This window comes from Sarcophilus harrisii, chromosome 6 (genome assembly GCF_902635505.1).
Source record: "Sarcophilus harrisii chromosome 6, mSarHar1.11, whole genome shotgun sequence".
NCBI classification, from domain to species: Eukaryota; Metazoa; Chordata; class Mammalia; order Dasyuromorphia; family Dasyuridae; genus Sarcophilus; species Sarcophilus harrisii.
Genome location: NC_045431.1, coordinates 94,358,155 through 94,381,880, shown reverse-complemented (window position 1 = coordinate 94,381,880; position 23,726 = coordinate 94,358,155).

Sequence of the window (23,726 nt, the reverse complement as noted above, 5' to 3'; positions counted from 1 at the left end):
GATGAAAATATTTGTCCATACCAAAGATCATTTTAACTTGACTAAAACCATTTCCTAAATCCTAAGTAACTCTCACAAGAATGAATTGGCAATGCTACTCTTCAGGTATTTTGATGGCTCTGTACATGCTAGTTTTTATTATTTCAATTCTTTTAGGGAGAAAAACAGACTTTGCTAGTTATCAAATATTGCTCCTACCAAATTCAGGCAAGTAATTTAATCTCTTGGAGCTCCCAGGAAATACTTTAAAACTTTAAGAAGTTTCAGTTCTCTGTTAATGAAGGATTTCTCCTCACCAGGAGTACTATCTACCAATGAAATCATGTCTGGCCAAAACAAACAAACAAACAAACAAAACAAAACAAAACAAACAAAGCCAAACAAAAACAACAACAACAACAAAACAAAACAAAATAAGCAAGCAGACAAACATGTGCAAAGCACAATAAAATGAACTAGGACTTGATTTGTTTTTTACTAAATGAATAATCATTTGGAAATTCCAGGAAGGCAAATTTAAACTCAAATAAGGAGAAAAATACCAACAATTATATTTGTTTATCAATGAAATGGATGCCCCCAGAATGTGGTGAGAAACCTGTTTTTAAGATTATGGTTTTGGATAAGGATTAGCAATTTATAGTCCTTCACCATTTGCAAAATATTTTACAAACATTATCTAATTTTATTCTTACAATAGTACTTGGTAAGAGGTACTATTTTTATCCTGGTTTTATGGGTGAGAAATAAAGACAGACATTACTGAGTTATTCAATTAATATGTGTCTGAACTAGATTCTAAACTCAAATCTTCCTGATTTGAGTTCCAACAGTCTTTCTGTTGAATCATCTAGCAACAGTTATATTAGTTAATATTTAAAGTCTCTATAAAGGATCCTATTATTATTATTACTAACAATAATAATGAAAAACATTTTTGCTGTCTTGAATGCCAAAAAAAACTCTAATTAGTCTTCCAAATGAACAGTTTCAGGCTAAAATACTCTCTTACAAACCTAATCCACATCGTGAAGTGTTGTGTGTAAAAAGCTGACATGAAATACTACATAGTTGATGGCTTCCAGGCATGGGAATCTTCTTGTTGTCAGTAATAGGTTTGTTTATTTGGGCCAATGAGTTTATTTTTTTGTGTGTGGTTCTGATGCAGAATCAGTGAATCATTTGCCCTTTCTGGGAGGTGACTGAGGTTGCAGTGTCAGTTAAAACCTTTCTCTTCAAAGAACAGAAATTGGAAGGAAAAAAATAAGTAGTAAAGACCCTTACCACAGGCATAGTTGAATGTAGAAGCTTAACATTTTGTTAAAATATGTGGGAAATAGATTAGAAAGGAACTTTGGAATACTCATCTCAAATTCCGAATGTGTGTCTTTCCATTCTACCTGCAATTCCTCTGGAAATAAGATCCTTATTCCTCCCCATGCACCTCAAATGCCAAAGCAAATAAATGAATCAGATGTGTAACTTTTATTGTTTCTTGAAATGTCTCCATTGTTCTCTTGCTCACTAAGCAAGCAACAAGGATTATGCTGAAGTGAATTCAATCTATATTTCATAAACAATAATGGAGAATAACTAGAGCACCAAAAACATTTACTTTTTTTAAAAAATAGGAAACTTTGACAACTTTGGAAATTAAAAAAAAAGGAATGAGATGTGTCTTTAAGAGTACTTCAAGAGCAAAAAATGGTGCTTTCCATTTTGCACTTACAAATGTTCCTTCTTTATCAGTAGTCTATTACACTATTTAGCTTTGCATGAGGATCGTGGCCAAGAAAGCTGTGTTTTAGCAAATATTCTCATTTTATACTTCTAGAGGTTTATGGTGGCTCAGTAGTAAATAGAATCCCATTAAGTTGAGCACATATCTATTTTCCTTGTATCTGCAATAAAGAAGCTGAAACTAAAAAGTTTGGGTAGAGGTCATGGATGATGATAGCTCAATCAATGAATGAGTGGATGGATGGATCAACAGATCAATAGATGGATAAATAGATAGATTGATTGTTGTTATTGTTTGACATTTAATCTGAAGAGTCCCAAGGACATTAGGAAGGAGGTGCCATGATTTGCAAGTAAATTGGATTTAATTAAAGGAAAGCTGGGCAAAGTCATTAGCCTCACTCTCTCTTCCAGAGTCATCTGGGTTCAGTGGCAAGATATAGATCAGGATGATTAGAGATGGCTTCTCATGAAGTGGGAGACCTTGGCCTTTTTATAAGCCAAGATCTTTTCAGGATCTCAGTTTGAGGCAATTTCCATTCGATGATGAAGGCTAGGTAAAAATCAGGCAAAGAATGATTTCTTTTACCTAGCAAAAATAAAATAAAATAAAGTCAACTTTGGAGGGGAAGACTCTGAGTTTCTGGATAAAACAGAAAGAAGAGGCATTTATACTTTTTTCTAAGACACCAAAATCCAAATAATGACAGTCTTTAAGGGGAATCTATTGTTGGCCAATCAATGAGAGTCAAAGTAATTTGGATTTAAGGTATAGTCCAAAAAAAAGAAATCTAGCCCATAAATCTCAATATATCTTGCTAGTTTTCAGTGACAAAAATTTGTATTCTTTTGGGCAGATCATCTGAAAGTAACAGTATGATTTCTTATGTAGGACTGAAGGAGAGGTGGAAAAGGGGAGAGGGATGGAGGGAGGGAGGAAGAGAGGGAGAGAAAGAGAAAAAGAAGGTAGGAGGAAGGGAGGGAAGGAGGAAGGGAGTTAGGGAAAGAGAAAGAAAAGAAAAGAGGGAAGGAGGAAGAGAGAAAGGAAGGAGGTGGGAGGAAATACAGGAAGAAGCGAGGAGCTTTCCATCAGGGCAGCTACTACTACTCACAGTTTGTTGTTTGTCCTTCATTCTCAAAAATGACAGTGACATCAGAAAGGAGATGTCATGTCTTGAATATGAATTGGATTTAAGTGAGGGACTGCTATACAAAATCACCAGCCTCATTCTCTCTTCTGGAGCTATCTGAGTCCAGTGACAAGATATAGATCAGGATGCTCTAAGATAGAGATAGATAGCTAGATATATCATAGATCTATAGATGGATGAGAGAAAAGTAGATATTGTTAGATGCTTGATGTATGAATGATTATATATATATACATATATGTATATAAAATCATGACATGACATTATAGATAGATACATAAAGATCAATAGATGATACACATAGATAATATATATTAAAGACAGATGGTGGAGAAATAGTTGATAAAGATGGATAAAATAGATGACAGATAGACAGGCTTGAAAGATTATAGATAAAAGAAATAAGAGGTGAATGTTTTACAGATAGATGATACATAGGTAAATTGACAAAACTAGAAAACTCATAGGTAGATAGATAGCCATTAGATAGGATGAATAGATTAGATAGATTATAAGATAGAAAGATTATAGATTGATAAGAGATAGATTATAGATTGTTATAAGACATGCAGAGATACAATATGGTAGATTAAATAGACATTATGGAGAGATAGATGCTATATACCAGGAGATCAAGAAATCATTAGAAAAATAATCAATGGTAAATAGATGGGTGGAGGGAGGGTTCTTTCATTTTGAAGAACACCAAAAGAACAACACTATTGGGGTCAAGGTACAGTTTATCCATCTATACCTGATGAAGCTCAGAATGCTGTACTATAGTTGATCCACTGATGGTCTATACATTTGTGGAGGTAATATCTTTATATTTGTGTATCTTGCATTTCTTTTGAGCTATTGCAATTCTGCTTTGCTGATAAAGCAAGGCATCTTGTTTGATATTACCCATGCTGGGTAATCCTTTGCCAATCTCACAAACAATACCAAAGTTCTTCAGAGAGACCTTTTGAGCATTCTTTTATTGCTTCATTGGACAACTGTGTGAGTATCTGTTTTGTATAGTTCTCCATGATATAATCCTTTAGACAAGCAACATTTGGCATTCAAACAACATGGTCAATCTATTGGAGTTGTGCTCTCTACAATAGAGTTTCAATGCTTGGCAGTTCAGCTTAAAAAAGACTTCAGTGTGTAGTACCTTATCTTTCCAGGTGATCTTCAGAATCTTCAAAAGATAATTTAAATGGTAATAATTCAATTTTCTGGCATGGCACTGGTATACTATCCAGGTCTCACAGACATACAACAATGAGGTCAGCAAAATACTTCTGTAGACCTTGAGTTGAGAAGATATCTAATATCTCTTCTCACACATTCAGCTAAACACTGAATTAGCTTTGACAATGGGTGCATTAACCTCATATTCTATATATACATCCCTGAAAATCTCCTGCCAAGAAAAGTGAATTTATCCACAGCATTCAAAATTTCTCCACAGATAAATAGACAGAGACATTCAATGGACAGGCAGGCAAGCAGATGATAAATTCCAGATGGGAGGAGATTGTCACAGTTAATCCTTGGTAATATGTTTTAAAATTTGTCAGTGTCTATGACAGAAGTATGTAGATGAACTCATTTTTTGAGTTCTGCTACTTGAGAAACACATAATTATTATACACATTCAAGTCAGGACAGGAAAATCAGATTTAAATTTCAATGTAGTGTATTCCTTGTTCCATAGTGCCAGAGAAATCCTCAAGATGAATTAGTTTACTTATACTTAATCTGTACAGTTAAAACTGTAGAGTTAAAGAGCAGCATAGAGTTTAGTCACCTACTACTGATGATGATGATGATGATGATGATGATGATGTTCCTGCTCAGAAGTTAGAAGACCTTACTGAATACTGGCTTTATAATTGATACTTGGCTAAGTCACTTAATATATTTTAAAGGGTAGACTTTTTAAAATGGCATTTTGTTTAATTGTTGAAACATGAAATTGAAAAATATTTACTAATTGCAGTTAGTAAATATAAGCAGCACAAGGAGCAAAAGTCTGATATATTCAGATATATTGGCTTAATTTCTTTTGGTCTTAGCATTTGTATATGAATTTAGAATGCATGTAACCCAATAGATGATTTTAAAATGATGAAACTAAGGCTCATAAATATTAGTTGATCTTCTGAGGAATCACTTCATACCTCTCAGACTGGCTAAGATGACAGAAAAAGATAATAATAAATATTGGATGGGAAATTGGAACATTAATACATGGTTGGTGGAGTTGTGAACTAATTCAACTATTCTGGAGAGAAATTTGGAATTATGCCCAAAGACTATCAAACTGTACATAACTTTTGATCTAGCAGTGTCTCTACTGGGTCTATACTGAAGAGATCATAAAAAAGAGAAAAGGACCTAGATGTTCAAAATTTTTTGTATCATCCCTCTTAAATTATCAAGAAACTGTTAACTGAATGAATACCCATTAACTGGGGAAATGGATAAATAAGTTATGGTATATGAATGGAATGGAATATTATTATTCTATAAGAAATGCTAAACTGGTTGAGTTCAGAAAAGCTTAGAAAGATTTATATGAACTGATGCTAAGTAAAGTGAGTAGAACCAAGAGAACCTATTTTACATAGCAACAAGATTGTGCTATGACCAATTGTTATAGATTTGGCTCTTTTCAAATTGAAGTCATTCAAGGCAATTCCAGTTGACTTGTGATAGAAAAAGTCATCTGCAATCTAAGATTGAATGTAGATCAAAGCATAATAGTTCCACTTTTTTTTTTTGGTTGTGGTGATGTTTGTTTGTTTTTTTCTTTTTCTCTTCCCACTTTGACCTAATTTTCTGGTGCAGCATACTGAATATGGAACTATGTTTAGAAGAATTGCACATTATCACCTATCCAATTTAGTGGATTTCTTGCTCTCTAAGAGAGGTGGGGGAAGAAGAGAGAAGGAAGGAGAAAAAATTGGAACAAACAATTTTACAAGAGTGAATGTTAAAAAAAAATCTCCATGTATTTAGAAAAATATAAAGCTGTTATAAAAATTTGAAAAAAGAAATATTGGTTGACTTGCCTACAGTCAAACAACTTCTGAAATCAGTCTCAAACTTAATTCTCACGTTTGTAAGCAGTATTTCATTGACCCCATTCTTTTATGTGCTTAAATAAATAGCAAGTGGACACATCCTTAGACATGGTGAAAGATTCATCATCAATATATATTCAGCTTTTGGAAAATAGAAGCTTCTGTAAGGACAAAACTTTTTAAGTAGTTCTCATTGAAATTATGCAGTCAGTTTTATGTGGAGATGACTTCAATTAATTCCTAAAATGAATAACATGACATTATAACTTCCATCTAGGAGAAAAGACACACACACACACACACACACACACACACACACACACAAAATATTGAATATATTTGCACCAAATGAAAGAAAAACTGGAGGGCATGATATCTCAAAATTTCTTAGATACAGAAACTTGGATCTAAACCTGTCAATAATTATTTCATTGTAAAGAAAGTGTATTGAAATGAATCATATTGTCATGGAATTTTAGAACAGGAAAGAATAATGTGTAATACTTAACATCAAAGACTTTCATTTTATATATGAAGAAAGAAAAGATTTAAGTGGCTTGTCCAAAGTTACACCTTTAGCCAGTTATAGAATCATTCATACAATTCCAAATTTAAAGATACAGAACTGGGTCCCATCTCTGCAGTTTATTGTAAACACAGGAAAAATAATACCTTGTCAAATTATTTCATATGTTTATTGTGAGGATGAAAGAGAGTATCTATAAAAAACATGTTTTAAAAATCTGTTTAAGGGTCAGTGAGGTGGTGCAGTGGACAGAGCACCAGCCCTGAAGCCAGGAAGACCTGAGTTCAAATCTAGCTTCAGACACATAACACTTCTTAGCTGTGTGACCCTGGGCAAGTCACTTAACCACAATTGCCTCGGTGGAGGGGGGGGGAAACCTCTTCAATAAATTTTTTAATGAGAGCTCAGGATGAGGATAAGGGAGAAAATCTAAAAAGTTTAAAGTTTAAATTTTTTTTAAAGAAACAAATGTAAAAAATGCTTTAAATGTAACTGGGGAAAATAGTAAATAAAGAAGAAACTGAAAAAAAATTGTGCAAATATATGTTGTAGTCATGATTACAAAAAGGGATATTATCAATTGGATCATAGGTAGGATGAAAGAAAAAGAAAGGCATGAAGTAAGGGAAATTTCTTACTTTATTTCTTCATATCACTATCTTTCTTTTAAGTCAATCAAAAAGTGTTGATTAAAGATTTGCTGAGTATTGTTAGAGAGATAGAAAGATCCACAGAGATCAATCAACTTCACTATCATACATGTTGGGAGAGCAAAACAAAAAGAGGTAAATATCTTTATAATAAAATTTAAAACATTTGCCCCAAGCATATCTTCTTGTTCAATTTCTTTTTTCTAAAATGAGACTATTTTAGTAATTTATTTCCTTTTCTGTTAATCTGGGAGATTTATATTTTTGTAAATATTCATCCACTTCAGTTAGATTGTCGATATCCTGCCATGCATACAGTTAGGCAAAATAATTCCTAATTGTTGCTTTAATTTCTTTTTCATTGGTGATAAGTTCACCCTTTTCATTTTTTTGGTGCTGGAGATTTTTTTTCTTTCCTTTTCCTAATCAACCAAACTCTTAGTTTTATTTAATAATTTAATAATTTTCTTAGTTTCAGTTTTCTTAATCTTTCCTTTGAGTTTCATAATTTCTAATTTGGATTTAATTGAGAGTTTAAATTTATTCTTTTTCTAGCTTTTTTAGTTCCATGCCCAGTTCATTGATTTCCTTTTTCCCTATTTAATTCATGTGGCTATTTAGTGATACTGAATTTTCCCAAAGAACTGCTTTGGCAGTTATTGTTATTGTCATTTTCTTGGATGAAATTATGAATTGTTTCTGTGATTTTCTGTTTGATCCATTCATTTTTAAGAATTAGAATATTTAATTTCCAATTGGTTTTTCTTCTATCTTTCCCTGGCCCTTTATTGAATATAATGTTTATTACATTGTTGTCTAAAAAGGAAGCATTTTACAATTTCTGCCTTTCTGCATTTGATTGTAAGGTTTTTATACCCATAATATAAGGTGAAATTTTGGTAGGTGCCATGTACTGCTGAGAAAAAAGGTATATTCCTTTCTATCTCTTTTCAATTTTCTCCAGAGATGTATCATATCTAGTTTTTCTAGGATCCTATTAAACTGCCTAGTTTCTTTCTTGTTTATTTTATGGTTAGAGTTGACTGATTCTAAGAGGAGAAGATTGAGATCCCCCACTAATATAGTTTTGCTATCTATTTCTTCTTTTAACTGGTTTAATATATTCTCTAGTAATTTATAAGTTCTACCACTTGGTTCATGTAAATTTAATATCCTTAGTATTTCATTGTTTATGGTACCATTTATCAAGATGTACTTCCTTCTTTATATATTGTAATAAGATCTGTTTTTACTTTTGCTTTATCTGAGATCAGAATGGCTACCCTTTTTTTTGTTTTTTTTGTTTTTTTACTTCAGTTGAAGCACAACAAATTCAGTTCCAGCTTTTTACCTTTACTCTTTATATATCTCTCCATGTCAAATCTGTTTCGTGTAAACAACATAAGGTAGGATTCTATTTTTTTTTAATTCACTCTGCTGTTCAATTTCATCTTATGAGAGAATTCATGCTATTCACATTCACAATTATGATTACCAGCTCTGTATTTCCCTCCATCCTATTTTCTTCCCTGTATATATTTTTATTTTATCTTTCCACCCTGTTCTTAGTATTGTTTTGTTTTGTTTTTGACCTGCCCCCCATCTTATCTTCTATCAAAGAAGATCTCCCTCCTTCTCTTACCTTTACCATTCCTTTAACCAGCCCCTCTCTTTTCTTTCATCTTTCTCTTCCTACTTCTTTATAGGGTTAGAGCAATTTCTATACTCAACTGATTTCCCTCTTTGAGCCCAAACTGATGTGATCAAACTTCAGATAATGCTCATTCCCCTCCCTTCTTACCTCAATTGTAATAGGTCTTTTGTTCCTCTTCATTTGATCTAATTTGTCTCATTCTATCTCCCTTTTCCTCTTCTTCTAGTACAAACTTTTTTCCCCCCTCTCTTTTTTTTTTTGATATTATCATATCAGAGTCCATTCAGAACCACATCCTCTGTCCATGTGATGCTCCCTCTGTCTGTCCCAGTAATAGACACAATTCTCAAGAGTTACAAATAGTGTTTACCCATCTAGGGATATAAACAGTTTGACCTTTAAATAATATATATTTTCCATTGTTTACTTTCTGCTTCTCTTGAATCCTGGGGTTTGAAGATTCAATTTTCCATTTAGCTCTGTTTTTTTTTTTTCAATAGAAATGATTGAAAGTTTTTTACTCGAAGATCCATCTTCTCCCCTGAAAGATAATGCTGTCTCACTGGGTTGTTAATTTTTGGTTGTAAAATTAACTGTTCCTTTACCTTCTGAAATATGGTATTCTGGGACCTCTGCTCCTTTATTGTAGAAACTGCCAGATCCTGGGTAAACCTGACTTTTACTCCTCAACATTTGAATTGTTTTTATTTGGCAGCTTGCAGTATCTTTTCCTCATGATTGTAGGGTTTTTTTGTTTGTTTTGTTGTTTGTTAGAATCCTTACAAAGTGTTAAGTCACTAGAGTTGATAGAAACAATGTTTATGTAATTGGTTCACACCTTTAGAGTTCACACCTTTGGGAGAGTTTATACATTAGAGATCACACATTAGAGCTCACACCTTTAAGAGCGTTTACATATTAGAGGTCACACTTTAGAGTTCACACCTTTAAAGAACTTTTATAAGCTAAAGCCTCCAGGAAGAGGAGGAGACTTTGGGCGATTCACAAGTGAGTGGTCAGTTGAAGAGATTGAGAGCCAGAATTAAGTTGGGAGAAGCCAAGAGTCGGAGTTGAACTAGAGGCAGAAGCTGGAAGAGCTAAAAGACAAGCTGCAAGAACTCTTGGAATCTAAGAAAACTAACTGAGCTATTTTAGAAGAGAGAATAAAGGATTTGAACTTTGATCAGCTGGCTGCATCTAAGGTGATTATTGATGTGAACTGAAACTAAGGCTGTCTCCAGAAGTTCCCCAAGAAATCTGTTCCCAGAGAACCATCATATTCTAGAAAATAAGAGAATACCACAGTTGTTGTTGTTTTTGTTTTTTGTTTTTTGTTTTTTAGCTTTGCAACAATGTTCCTTGGGGTTTTCCTTGTGGGACCCTTTTCAGAAGGTGATTGATGGATTTTTTTCAATGAATACTTCTCAGTTGCAATCTGTTGTGATTAAGATCTTCTCACTAGCTTTCCCAGAGTCTTTCTGAGATGGGCTGAATACCCTTTTCACCCAGTAAGACTGACCTTTCTTAAAGGTTTTGCAATCTATCTTAAATTGTAGAATGGTTTCATTCCATCAGACTCTGTTCAGAGGCTTGGTTTTATGTGGTTTTCAAGGAAAACTGGTCAAGCAGCTTCCGGCCTTTACTCCACTATCTTGACTCCACCAGAAATATTTTCTTAGAATTTTTCTAATCCATTTCTTAAATTATTCTGTTGGGGATTTTGTTTTTACTTTTTATTTTTTAAGGAATAGCTTATTATGTAAAATAAAGAAGTATATAATCATTTTTCATATTTCAGGAACTATGCTAAATAGTGAAGGAAGGAAGGAAGACAAAATTAGTACTTTTCTTTCCTTTAGAGAATTTTGTGAGCAATTTAATGGAAGAAATAGCTTTTAAAGAACCGTATTTTAAAAAAAAAAAAAAGATATAGGTACAGGTTAAATTGAAGAAAAACTCAGAGAGAAGGCCTTAAAATTAAGAGGCACTGGGTAAATGTTCTCTGAAGAACACAAAATTTCAACTGAAATGTGAAGGCATCCTGGAAAGCCAAAAACCATGAATGAGATGGAGAGCATTGCAGGCACAGGAGACATTCAATAAAAATGAACAGTGTTAGGGAATGGAGAGTTCATTTTGGACGAATGGCAAAGACGCCAGTGTCACTTGATCACAGAGAATGTGGAGGAAGATAAAGTATAACAAAATAACACTAGATAAATAAATGATGAGCAAGCATATTTTAGGAAAAACTCAGAAATACTTAACGCGAACTGATGCTGAGTGAAATGAGCAGAAACAGAAGAACAATTTATACAGCAACTGCAAGATTGTGTGTTGATCAACTATGACTGATTTAATTATTCTCAGCAATACAAAATTCCAAGAGACTTATGATGTCATGATGGAAAATGCTATTCACATCCAGAGAAAGAGTTATGAAGTCTGAATGCACATTAAAGCATATTATTTTCACTTTATTTTGGGGTTTTTTTTTTCTTTCTCATGATTTTTCCCTATTGTTCTGTTTCTTCTTTCACAATATGACTAATGTGGATATATATCTAATATGATTGTAGATAGATAGATAGATTATATATAACCTATATTAGATTGCTTGCCATCTTAGGAGGGTAAAGAAATGGAAAGAGAAAAATTTGGAGCTCAAACTCAAAAATGAATATTGAAAACTATTTTTATATTTAATTGGTAAAAATAAAACACTATTAAGTTGGGGGGGAAGAGTTAAGTCATTATAACCTGATATTACACTAATCAACAGGTGTCAACTCCCCTTATGTCACATCTACTAGAAATGACAAGATACTTGTTCAAATAGAATTTGTGTTGAGAAAAGGCAGCCATGATAAAAAATGAATATTTAAAACAACATTAGCAAAATAAAGGCAACAGAGAAAATAATCAGATATAAGGATAGCTTTAAATCAGCTGTCTGAAAATATTCTCTTCAAAATAATATTAATTGGTTCCAGATATTTGAGGTATTTCACAGAAGTAGCCAATTGAAAACCACAGGCTACTTACTATCAGGGGATTCTTTCTTGACCCACCCCTCACCCTAGAGTCTGGTTTCAGGTATTTTCTTAGCATAATAATTACATTGCTCATTCTCCAAACTTATTGAAGCCCTTTAGATATTAAACAACATCTGGAATAAAAGTGTTCTAACAGGAAACAGTATTAAGGTGAAAGTTTCATGATAACAAAAACTCCCATTAGGTCAAGTGCTTTGCAATTTACAAAATAAGCAATGCACATTATCTCCTTTGATCTTTACAAGATGTAACTATCAAAAATCTTGTTTTATGATTGTAAAAACAGGCTCAGAGAAGTTAAATGATTATCCTAAGGTGGTATGGACTAAGGGATAGAAAGCTTCACTTGGACTGAAGAAAACCTAAATTCAAATTTCACCTCAGACATTCAGTGACTCTTTGATCCTGGATAAGCTCTTTAGTCCCTCTGTGCCTCAGTTTACACATCTGTAAAATAAGGATGATAATAATGATGCAATGTTATATTGTGTTACATTGTAACATAGTTGTTATTCAGTCATTTCAGTTGCATCTACCACTTTGTGACCCTATTTAGAATTTTCTTGGCAAAAATACTGGAATAGTTTGCCATTTCCTTCCTCAGCTCATATTTCAGATGAAGAAACTGAGGCAAACACAATAAAGTGATTTGCTCAGAGTCACACAGATAGAAAGTGTCTAAGTCCAGATTTGAACTCAGAAAGATGAAGTCCAGTAATCTATTCACTGTGTCACCTAGCTGCCCAGCATTATAATATTATATAACTATATAACATATATTAAAATATGTAATTATATTCAACATAATTTTAAGCTTTATAATATATCTCAGAGCATTAGATTTAGAATCAAATATGAGGATGAATAAAATATTTTAAAGCACCACGTAATTTTCAGCTCTCATTCTCAGCACCACAATGTATGTGCTTTCCAGATAATTCATATTTATGTAGTCCTTCAGATTGACAAAGCAATCAATCAATAAACACTTATGAAATACTTAAGTGCCAAACACTGTGATAACAATACTATGAAGTCCATAGTTTGAATATAATGAGTCTTACTTTAGAGCTGAGAAAACATGCTTGTACTCAAGGCTGTACAACTACCAAGTGGCAGAGAGAAGTCTAAGCCAGGTGTTCCAGCATCCAATTCTATGCTTTTTCTGCTAAGCCATCATGCTAATGAGATCCCGATGTTGTATTGTGGGGAGTTTCTGTTTGGCTTCAAGAAATGACAAGGAGAATTCTAAGAAAGGGTGGAGAAAAAAACATGATGTTAGTTGTTGACACATTCTGGAGCCCACATGCAAATGTCACTTCTTTGGACATGTATTTACTTGCAACCAATTCTCATGTTAATTGTAAGGATCAAAAAAGAAAACAAATCCCAGTCTGACCTTTTCCAGGTTCCCAACATGGTAAACATTTATAATTGGCAAGTTCGCTCCAAGCTATCCGGAGACCCACCACAAAGAATATGTCTGTTCCTCATATGCCTCATTGCTGGATGATGATTAGTATGTCTTATTCTAAACAAAGGGGGGGGGGGGGATGCTGGTCGATGAGTGTACCTCTAGTAGGTTTTAACTTAGCACTTTTCCCATAAGTGGTTTTTCAGAGGTGTTTTGGGATTTGGGAAGTGATCTTATAGCAATAAAAGTCACCATAAAATATAAATAAAACTTCCCCTAATGGTCTACCAACCACTGACACATTGGTTGTACAATTCACATATTTTTTTTTAAATGTGGGAAAGTGTGTGGAAGGTCTGAAAAATCACCAAGTTTCTATTTTCTCTAGGGTATTTTATTATTTTTTATCTCATCTGGAAATTCATATGCAATATGAGACAAAAGTTGAAAAGGTAACCTAGTTTGAAGAAATATAGTCAAATAGATCTCAGTACTAACAAAGGTAGATACTGAGAAGGGGACAAGGAAAGTTATTTCCCAGATCAGAGAGCTACAAAGGATCAGATAGGTCCTCCAGCCCAACATGAAAAAGATCAAGATTTCCTCTATCCAACAATCTAAATTTAGATCTAGAAGACGTGAAAGAGATCATCTAGTCCAATATTCTCATTTTACCGATGAGGAAACTGAGTCACAAAAGGTTAAATTGATTGATCAACCTTCTAAAGATAGAGTATTGATTTTTTAAGTAATAGAGTCAGAATTTGAATTCAGGAGTTCTGATTTCAAAAGCAATATTCTTTTTCTTCTGTAATGCTATTTACAATTCTCAGTAAATTGGGATAAAAGTTGAGGATAATCCACTCATAAGTTATATCATTTTATTTCTCAATGCACACCCATTTCCCCTTCATCTAAATAAATTTTAACTCCTTGGAGATTTGGATACCTCTCCATCAAACAAGCTTTGAATCACTTTGGCTCTGATGCTTTCTCCAAAGCCCCCTCCCCATCTAAGCATCAATATTCAAGAAAAAAACAAGTCATGTTTTTAAACACTGTCTTAAAGAGTCAATATGATGGAGTCAAAGGAGTCTTCTTCATCTGGAGTCTGTGAACTTATTTTTATTTTTGATAACTGAATTTAAATATAATTGTTTATCTTTGTGATTCTATGTATTTTATTTCATTGATTTTGAAACATTCCATAAGATTCACCTGATTGCCAAAGAAGCTTATGATGCAGAACAGGTGAAGTCAGGCTTGGGATCAGAAATCCTAGTATTTACTAGGAGCAGATTCCTGAGAAGGTCATTTAACTTCTATGTGCTTCAACTAACTCCTTAGAAAATATCTAAGAATATTTTATGAAGAACTTACACAAAGTAAATGCTCACGTGACAATCAGAAGAAGGCACAAGGATACTCTCAAGGTATCGCTGAAAAATTTTAGCTGAAAATTTTTAGAATCACTTGTGAGCTTGCCCAGCATTCTGTGTCCATACCAAAGAAAATATTATACTCTATAAATAAAGCAGAATTACATTAGATTAAAAGAAATGTAAAAAGCACATACTTAGAGATATCTTCACTCCAAATATCCATGTGTACTATTTCTGCCTGGCCTGTGATGGAGTTTTCCAAGTTCATATTGGTGTGATCAGCCACAATTGGACCCACTGTATTTTGACCCCGATATAGAGATGTCATTTTAATCTTCTTCAAGAACAAAGAACAATAACCAAGCCATAGGCTTGGACTTATTTAATAAGATAGAGGCATCTTTCCTTCTGTGCTAGTTAGTATAAGGAATTGATGAATTATCATATTCATAATTTATGTCTTTATACATATAATTGTGATACGTGAAACATAAACATAAAAGAAATAGCACCTATCTTTCAGCATCTGATTTTTGATCTCTTCCCTTTTTCAAGAAGTAATGTATCCTGCTCTGAATTGTGATCAAACCAGCCAAACCCCCAAATTTCTAGAAGTTATTTATATTTAGATATACCTTGACATCGTAACTTAACTCAGAACTTGTGCTTCTTTCCTTCATTTGAGGTCAAGAAAACTCTTTTTTAATGCCACAGCCAGAAAATAAGCTCAAAATAGAGTAGAGGCAAGGGATAGATAGGGGACGAGTACATGGCAAATGGTATCTCATTTTAAATGCAATTACTATCCAGTCAAGCTCCCTCCTGTGGTAAATTAGGGATTTAGTTGAAATAGGAGTTTTATATTTTTGCAAGTATATCTTCAATGGTGCAGTTTTTCTCTTCACTTTAAAGTCATGAACTTTTACAGAAACAACTTCATTTTTCTTCATTTCCTAAATATCTTCAGAAACCATGCTAAATGATGGAGATAGAAGTATAATTTGGTAGTCACTCAGAATATTTAGAAATATCTAATAAACATGACCATGAAATGAAAAATATCTAATTAAAATGCAAGTTAAGAACATGAAATAAGTATCCCATTTTTATTCAGAACATAATATATGAGTTGTCTCACAGAATCAACACTTACATTTAAATTGTAATTAACTTTGAATTTGGGTACAATTGGCACTTTTCTTTGAAGTTTTGTTTTCAGCTGTTTTCACAGAGTTGTCTTCTTCTGAGTTTATGCCTTGGTCTTCTCTCTCATCATAGTAATATTTTATGATTTAATTTTTTTTTGTGGTGTTTTCCAACCTATTTCTTGATTTTGAGTTTTAGGTTAAAGTTGTCTCTCTGCTCAAATGAGGATAGGGACTCATTGTCCCAAGCTTCAGGCTTTTTCATATTACTGTTTTCAGAGCTAGTTTTGGGTCTGCAAGTTTTTGGTGTGTCCAAGGTGGTGTAATTTGGGGAAAGATGTGGTCACTGATCTCCCGGTGTGTGCTCTTTTGTTTACCCAGGAAGAATAGTGTTCCAAGAAGAATAGTACTTCTGGTGTGTGGGCTTCTTGAGCTCCTTTCAGGATCACTCATTTACTTTTGGTGTCTACCTTTCACTCAATTCTTAGCTATGGCTCCAAGAAGCTATAATAGCATAATGGCTACATCCCTTTAAACCATCTTGGCAGATGGGCTAAAGTAGGTTAGTGGTGACCAACAGGCTTCAAAACCATGGGTTAGTTAGAGGAATGTCTACTTGCAAGCATGGGAAAACTTCCCCTAATAGAAAGGATGAATGAGAACAATTTGTTCCAATGACCATGAAGACTTTTTGCAACAGGCACTCTGCAGTGCTTAGAATTTAGAACACACTGCATTCTGGACCATCACCAGTCAGTTTGCGTTTTGTCCTACCATTGAGTTTTGATGATCCAAAAACTTTATGCAACTCTGCCTTAATTACATCCAATTTATCCATAAGTCAAGATATCACCCATGATATCATTTGTCCTCTTTGAAAATGGTAGACAAACAATAAAAGCAAGTCAAGAACAGCTTCTTCTCTGGCAGCTCCTCTTGGCCATAGAACCTCTGCTCTTTTGCAGCCATAAGAGCTAATGCTCCTTTCCACCTTGGAAATGTGACCAGTGCTCCTGATCACTTGTGACAGACAACAGGAACTCCTCTCTGTCCTGGAAATGTGACTCAAAATGGAATAGGGGCAGCATAATTGTCCATCAGCACCACTGCACTCAGTTCCAACAAAGATTCTCCTCTAATCTCTTTCTCTCCAACATGATTACTGTCTCTGGTCTGAGAGCTCCTGAAGCAGGGGCAGGGGTAGCAAAAGCAGTCCCATTGACTATAAATTAAAGATATTTTGCAAATTACAAATCTGTATCAGTGGAAAGAATTTCCTCAATAGGAAAACTACACAATAATGGACACACACACACAAAAAAACACACACACACACACATCCTTCACAAAAAAAAAAAAAAATGAGGGATAGGACAAAAATCAATGTTGTTTACTTTAACTCTTCTACTTATTCCAGATTGTGAATTCCTTGAGGACAGGGACTATGCTTGCCTTTCTTTGGATTGCTAGTGTTCAGTCCAGTGCCTGATTCATAGTAGGTTCATAATTCATGATCAGCTAATTTGACTTGTTGACATGACCTTGAACAAATTTCAATAATTTTTTTCTGGAAAATGAAGGTATTGCTTCAAGTTGTTTACAGGTTCCTCCCTGTAAGCTCACTATCTTGTACTTCAGTGACATATAGTTTTTATTTGACTTTGACTCTATTTTTCCCTGGAAACTATTATTTTACATATAATTAATTCACTATTATTGTCACTGAGTGCCATATATTCATTCAAATGAATACACTTATCCCTCCTACTAAAATGTAAGCTCTCCAAGAATAGGGGCTATTTTTTATTTTTTTTTAAAGGGCAACGAGGTAACACAATGGATAATTAGAAACATTCATTTTCATGAGTTCAAATCCAGCCTCAGGCACTGACTAGCTGTGTGACCCTAGAAAAATCACTTAATCCCATTTATCTTAGTTTTCTTATTTGTAAAATGAGCTGAAGAAAGAAGTGGTAAATCTAGTGTCTTTGTCAAGAAGACTCCAAATGGGGGGGGGGGGTCACAAAGAATCAGATATGACTGAAATAACAGAATAACAACAATCTTATTTGTCTTTGGATCTCCTCCTCAGTCTAGCACAACACTACTCTGTATAGATTAAGTGTACCTAAATATATTTGAAGCTCCATTTCATTGAAGTGCTTGGAAAAGAGACCAGTCAAGAGCAAAAGATAAAACCTTCTTTACAATGGACTAAGAACCTTTAAAAGACCAGACTACTAGTTTTTTAGTCATTACCTAAGACTTTTAATTGATATTGTATTAAAAAAATTTAATTCAGTGTTTCCAGAGACATGATTTTTGTTGCATGGAAATTGTTCATACTGTATGCCTCAAAGAAAATATTTCATATAAAAATTGTTCTGAAGCAACTTTCAGGGGTGGAAACAAGATGGGGAGTAAAGCCAGGAAGCTGCTCTACTTTCCCAGTTTCCCTCAAAAACCACATGAAACCAAGCCTCTGAACAGTCTGATGGAATGAAACCACACTCCAGCTCAAGATAGACTGAAAAAAATTCAAGAAAGATCAGTCTCACTAGGGTGAAAATTGTGGTCAGCCCAGCTCAGACACACTCTGGAAAATTTGGTGAGAGGGTTTTAATCACAACAAATCAGCAACTAAGACCCTCAGTCCTGGCTCAGCAAAGAAGCAGATCAGAGAGGCAGCCTCCAAGTCCCCAATCAGAAGGCAAACTCTGGATAACCAGAGTTTCCTCAACAGAGCAGGCAAAGCTATCCCTGCAAACAAAAGGAGCCCTGTGCTCAAAGCCAAGGCTCAGAACTGCAAAGAAAGCTTGGCAAAGTCCCCCTTTACCCTAGGAACAGAGCTCCACCTAAAAGTAAAAGAAAGAGAAAATACCAAAAGTAAAGGAAAGAAAATGAGGAAGAAATAGAAAAGAAACTTGACCATAGAAAGATACTATGGTGAGAAAATGCCAACTTATCCCTCCTACTAAAATGTAAGCTCTCTAAGAATAGGGGCTTTAAAAGGCAAATAAAAGAGGAGGAAGAAAAAATGAGAAAGGAAATGAGAGGTTTTCATGAGAGAGTCAACAGCTTGGAAAAGGAAGGAAAATTTTATTTGAAGAAAATGACGCCTTAAAAAGTAGAATTAACCAAATGGAAAAGAGAAACAAAAACTAACAAGAAAATCATACAACTAGAACCTGGAAAATGGAAGCTAATGAGTCTATCAGAAAGTAAGAATCAGTGAAACAAACTAAAAAAAGAGTGAAAAAATGGAAGAAAGTGTGAAATACTTCATTGGAAAAACAGGCAACCTGGAAAATAAATCTAGAACAGACAATTTAAAAATTATTGGTCTACCTGAAGGCTATGAACAAAAAAGAGGGTGGATAGCATTCTTCTTCTTTTTTTTAATTTTTTTTTTATTATAGTAACTTTTTATTGACAGAACCCATGCCAGGGTAATTTTTTTACATTATCCCTTGCACTCACTTCTGTTCCGATTTTTCCCTCCCACCCTCCACCCCCTCCCCTAGATGGCAAGCAGTCCTATATATGTTGAATATGTTTCAGTATATCCTAGATACAATGTATGTGTGCAGATCCAAACAATTTTCTTGTTGCACAGGAGAATTGATTCAGAAGGTAAAATAACTCGGAAGAAAAACAAAAATGCAAACAGTTTACATTCATTTCCCAGTGTTCTTTCTTTGGGTGTAGCTGCTTCTGTCCATCATTGATCAATTGAAACTGAATTAGGTCTCTTTGTCAAAGAAATCCACTTCCATCAGATTACATCTTCATACAGTATCGTTGTTGACGTATATAATGATCTCTTGGTTCTGCTCATTTCACTTAGCATCAGTTCATGTAATTCTCTCCAAGCCTCTCTGTATTCATCCTGCTGGTCATTTCTTACAGAACAATAATATTCCATAACATTCATATACCACAATTTATGCAACAATTCTCCAATTGATGGGCATCCATTCATTTTCCAGTTTCTAGCCACTACAAACAGGGCTGCCACAAATATTTTGGCACATACTGGTCCCTTTCCCTTCTTTAGTATCTCCTTGGAGTATAAGCCCAGTAGAAACACTGTTGGATCAGGATAGCATTCTTCAAGAGATCATTAAGGAAAACTGATATTCTGGAAGCAGCAGGGGAAATACTCATTGAAAGAATCCATCCATCACCTTCTGAAAAAGATCCCACAAGGATAACCCCAAAGAACTTTGATGTGAAACTCTAGATCTACAATGTCAAGGAAAAAATACTGCAAGCTTCCAGACAAAAACAATCCAATATCAAGGCACAAGAATCAGGATTATCCAGGATCTATCAGCTTCTACAATAAACAATTGGAGGGCCTGGAATACCATATTCCAGAAGACAAAGGACCTCGAGTTATAACACAGAATTAACATGGAAACTCAGTATCATTTTTCAGAGTAGCCTCAATGAAGTAAGAGACTTTCAGTCATTTCTATTGAACAAACCAGAGCTAAATAGGAAATTTAATTTACAAACATAGAACTCAGAAACATAGGTAAACAGGGAAATATATATATATATATATATATATATATATATATATATATATATATATATATGTTATTCCATCTTAAAGCCAAAAATGATGAAATTAAGCTTCAGACAATGTTCATCCCCCTTTCTTCTTTCTCTCAATTGTAATATGTGTCTTTTGTGCCTCTTCATGTGATCTAATTGTCCCATTATACCTGCCCTTTCCTTTTTTTTTTCCAGTACAGATCTTTTTCCATTTTTTAATGTCTTTTTTTTGATGTCATCATATATGAGTCCATTCACAACCACACTCTTAGTCCATGTGATGCATCTGCTCTGTCTACCCCAGAGACAGATACAATTCTCAAGATTTATAGATAGCATTTTCCCATGTAGGGATGTAAACAGTTTAACCTTTAAATTACATACATATATATATATATATATATATATATATATATATATATAATAAGTTGTTTCTTATAAACATGAAAAGACACATACAGAGAAAAGGTAAAAGGCTGGAACAGAATTTATGTTTCAGCTGAAGTAAAAAACAAATCAGGGGTAGCATTTATAATATCAAATAAAGCAAAAGTAAAAATAGATCTTATTAAAAGAAATAAGGAAGGAAAGTAAATCTTGATAAACGGTAGTATAAACAATGAAGTAGTAATGATACTAAATGTGTATGCAACAAGTGGTAGAGCAGTCAAATTCCTAGAGAAAATTAAGAATAGAAAGGAATATACCTTTTCCTCAGTACTACATGGTACCTACACAAAAAATGACCATGTATTAGGGCATAAAACCCCCACACACAAATGCAGAAAGACAGAAATAGTAAATGCTTCCTTTTCAGACCACAATGCAATAAAATTTATATTCAATAAAGGGCCAGGGAAAGATAGAATAAAAACCAATTGGAAATTAAATAATCTAATTCTAAAAATGAGTGGATCAAACAGAAAATCACAAAAACAATTCATATTTTCATCCAAGAGAATGACAATAATAAGACAACATACTAAAATGGGATGCTGTTCCCAAAATGGGAAGCAGTTCTTAGGAGAAATTTGATATCTCTAAATAGCTAAATGAATAAATCAGAGAAAGAGGAAATCAATGAATTGGGCATGGAACTAATAAAGCTAGAAAAAGAACAAATTTTAAAATCCCAATTAAATGCAAGTTAAAAATTTTGAAATTCAAAGGTGAGACTAATAAAATTGAAACTAAGAAAACTATTAAACAACAAAATACATAAACCTTTGGATAATTTAATTAGAAAAAGGAAAGAAAAAATTAAGTCATCAGCATCAAAAATGAAAAGGGTGAACTTACCCTCAATGAAAAAGAAATTAAAGCAATAATTAGGAAATATTTTGCCCAACTATGGTATCAAGTCTGACAATTTAACTGAAATGGATGAATATTTTCAAAAATATAAATTTCCTAGATTAACAGAAGAGAAAATAAATTACTCAAATAGTCCCATTTTAGAAAAATTGAAAAAGCCATTAATGAGCTCCCTAAGAAAAAATTTCCAGGGCCAGATGCATTAACAAGTGAATTCTATCAAACATTTAAAGAACAATTAAGTCCAACACTATGTAAACTATGCAAAAATACGTAAAGAAGTAGTACTGCTAACGTCATTCTATAACATAAATATGGCACTGATACCTACACCAGAAATAGCCAAAACAAAGAAAATTATAGACTGCTTTCCTAAATAAATATTGATGCAAAAATTTTAAATAAAATATTAGCAAAGAGATTGAAGCAACTTATCAGCAGGATAATATACTATGACTAAATGGGATTTATTACCAGAATGCAGGGCTGGTTCAATGTAAAAAAAAATTATTACCATAATCAATCGCATCAATAACAAAACCAACAGAAATCATATAATAATCTCAATAGTTGCAGAAAAAGCTTTTGACAAATGCTTTTGTGCAGCACACATTCCTATTAAAAACACTAGAGAGCATAAGAATAAAGGAAGTTTTCCTTAAAATAAAATGCCGTATCTATCTAAAAACAACAACCATTATTTGAAATGGAGAGAAGCTGGACACATTCCCAATAAGATCAGGTGTGAAAAAAACAAACATTGTCACCACTATTATTCAACATTTTGTTGAATAGGGAAAGAAAATAAAGTTAAAGTAATTATACTGGGCAACAAGAAAATAAAACTGTCATTCTTTGTAGATGATATAATGATATACTTAAGAATTCTATAAAATCATCCAAAAATCTAATGGAAACAATTCACAGCTTTACCAAAGTTGCAGGATATAAAATAAGTAAATTATCTGCATTTCTATATATTATTGACAAAGCCCATCAACAAGAGACGGAAAGAGAAATTTCATTTATAATTATGTAGACAAAATAAAACACTTGGAGTCTATCTGCCAAGAGAAACTCAAGAAGTATATGAACAAAATTACAAAACACTTGTCACACAAATAAAGTCAGATTTAAACATTTGGAAAAAGTTATCAATTGCTCATGGGCAGGCCAAGCTAAAATAATAAAAAATGACAATTCTGCCTAAATTAGTCTATTTGTTCAGTGTCATACCAATCAAACTGCCAAAAAATTATTTTATAGAACTAGAAAAAATAATAACAAAATTCATATGGAAGAACAGAAGGTGAAGAATATTAAGGGAATTCGTAAAAAAAACAATACAAAGGAAAGGCTTAGCAGTACCAAACCTAAAACTATATTATAAAGCAGCTGTCAACAATAGCATTTGGTACTGGCTAAGAAATAGAGGGTGGATCAGTGTAACAGATTAGATACACATTACATAATAATAAAGGGCTACAGTAATCTAATATTTGATAACCCCCCAAGCTTTAGCTTCTGAAATAAAAACTCACTATTTGACAAAAACTTCTGGGAAAACTAGAAAATAATATGTCAGAAACTGGGCATAGACTGACATCTCACACTCCATACCAAAAAAGGATCAAAATGGGCACTTGATTTGAATATAAGGATGGTACCATAAACAAATTAGGAAAACAAGGGATAATTTGCCTATCAGATCTTTGGAGAAGGGAGGAATTTCTGACCAAAGAAGAATTAAAAACCATTATACAAAGAAAATGGACAACTTTATTACATTAAATTTAAAAGGTTTTGCACAAACATAAACAGAAACAAGATTAAAAGGGAAGTACAAAGATGGGAAAAATCTTTACCACCAATGCTTCTGATAAAAGTCTCATCTCTAAAATATATAAAGAACTGTGTCAGGTTTATGAGCAGCTGATAAATGGTCATAGGATTAAGAATAATTTTCAGATGAAGAAATTAAAACCATCTATAGTTATTTGAAAAAATGTTCTAAATCACTATTGTTTAGTGAAATGGAAATTAAAACAACTATG